Source organism: Aphanomyces astaci, assembly GCF_000520075.1.
Source record: "Aphanomyces astaci strain APO3 unplaced genomic scaffold supercont1.55, whole genome shotgun sequence".
Lineage (NCBI taxonomy): Eukaryota > Oomycota > Saprolegniomycetes > Saprolegniales > Verrucalvaceae > Aphanomyces > Aphanomyces astaci.
In genome coordinates, this window is record NW_009798318.1 from 179583 (window position 1) to 182316 (window position 2734).

Genomic DNA, 2734 nt, shown 5'->3' on the forward strand with positions numbered 1-2734 from the left:
TAGTCAACGGGAATCTACCATAATATATATATATATATATACATAGCCCTCCATCTCGTTGAATCCACTTATATATATATATATATTCGTTGAATACTCCAGTTTAGCCAACGATGACAAGCCATCCACGTACGTGGCGCCATCTGCAAAGAGGATCGTGGCTCCGTTTCCATGGGGCCCCCCATCCTGAAACTGGGGTGGGAACAGGGATTTGGGGTACGGGTCCTTGGAGTTAGTGTACTTGTATCGGGACCGGGGGGTGTCGAACGTCGCAGTTAATTTATCCCCTTTGCCATACACCAATTGCCCTAAAAAGAATAAATTAAACTTGCTTTTTGTATACACACGACACACAAACGGACTTGAACCCTATATGAACATATATCGCAGTAGTTTACGTTCGTAGACTTATATCATATTGTCCATGCTTATATATACATATCAACGGGAAGTCAACAATTGTTTGGAATTGTTTGGATCGATCAGTTGATATATTGTGGGTTTCACCCAAAAAATATTTGTCAATTTTGGGTGATTGTTGAAATCGCCAACAAATACGAGCAAAACAGTATGATAGGCTCAAACGCATATAAGATCGCAATACGATTGGCTAAAATGAATGATTTTTCACAGGGATACCTTTTAAACTCAGTTATATATACTAGTTTCGAAGGTCCGGTGTGATGCCTCATCAGCGGTTAACCGCCAGAGGAAGTTTGGAGTAGAACACACACAATATATATATAAACAAATAAATATACACTACGATAAATGAAATGGAACAATCATTGGTTTACCAAATGACCATATATAGTGGGGGGGTCCCATTAAGTAGCAAAAACTCAAAGAGCTTTCACCAATAATCAATTATAAATGTAACTATCCGTGAGTAATGACGAGTAGTGAAAATGGAAATTGTATATAAATAAATTTATTTATATTCATAGGTTTATGTCTGAAAAAAAAACCCTTAGAGCTCAACTTTACTTTATTTTTCAAACCTACTTGTACATAATTTTTATATTCCATTAATCTTTCAGGGGAGAAAGGAAGTGACATGTTTGGTTTATTCCCTTAATGAGGGTCATTACCCATATATATATTATATATATATATACATATATCCACTTGACTCAAACTCAATTATTCACAAATAGTCGATCATACCGTGGCCATCTCGGACGTTATACACAAACGCGCCCGTGTAAACGCCGTAGTTGGAGTATTCGACGCCTTTCTGGTCGTGTTTGAGCCCGTTGACCCACTGGCCACGATACATGGCATCGATCGAACTAAAGTGAAAATCGTCGGCGGTTGGCATCTCGTCCGACACAAACAGCTCTACGAAAAATATAAGACGATTGGATGAATAACACTTAGTTCATAAACTCATTACTAGTATAATCGATAGAACTGGTGGGCTGTATGTGGTGCAAAGTCATAGAGGAATACCATTGACAGAGTAACTTGCTTTTGTGTGAGGTTTATCCAAATAGAAAGGGATATTGTACAGTTGCAATCAAATATATATATAAAAAAAAAAGAAAAAAACAATTCGAAATAGATTTAGTGAGATCGATCACACGCTGTTGGATTTGGTCGAAAATATACAGCATCGATATGTACTATATGTTGAACGCAATGTGGGTGTTGTTGGCCGCCTTATATATGACACGATAATATATACATGACACTATCTATATACATATGCAACATTATATATTTATATATATGACATTGTATATTTAGGGCAAACTTCCAAATAATATGCCACAATTTTCTTGAGAATCGGGTGTTTTATGGCATAAAAGAAATGGACCAATTTGGTCCTACTTTATATGGAGGTTTGCGTTTACGTTGAAGTCTTGCACTTCAATCGGAAATCGAATAATTTTTCCAAAATACAGCTGACAACTTTTTAGATACTTTTTTTCTCCTTTTTTTCATGGGATATGGGACTTTGGGAATATTTTGCAGACTTGCCAAAACGGTTTATGGCATAATTTTATGGGGTGGCATCCGGACCATCCCTTCTATATATGACATTATATATTTATATGAGTCATTCATATACATGACATTTATATTTATATATCTATACATCATTCTATGCATATCACATTATATATATATGAGATCATCATATACATGACATTTATATTTGGCATTATATATACATTATTCTACACATATGACATTACATATATTTATATATGCGACATTATATATATATATGACATTCTATGCATACATACCATTCGATACATATATACCATTCGATACATATATGATATAATATATAGATGAAGATACATATATTTATACCTCCGAGGCCGTGCTTGACCCTGGTCACACGCACCATGCGCATGTTGACTTCAAATGTGGAGTCGTCCAGCTCATTCTCGCTCACGGTGGGCTGTGGCCGAGTAGTCGCCAGGCGCAGGTCGCCCCAGTCGGGCTTTTCGATTGCCTATATATATTATATTAAAATATTAATACTAAACAATCATATTAAAACTAGGGGGCTGTCGTAGCTTGAGATAATATATATATTGTAGCTCGAGATAATAGATATATATGTACCAGCAACGCCAGTTGAGGCCCACGGAGGCTCTTGAAATCGGCAAACCAGTTGAACTTTTCCTTGTCCTACAGCATGTTGATGCTATATTGTAGGTGAATTTGATTGATATGATATAAACTTACGTTTTCTATGTCCGTGTCGACAAATCGA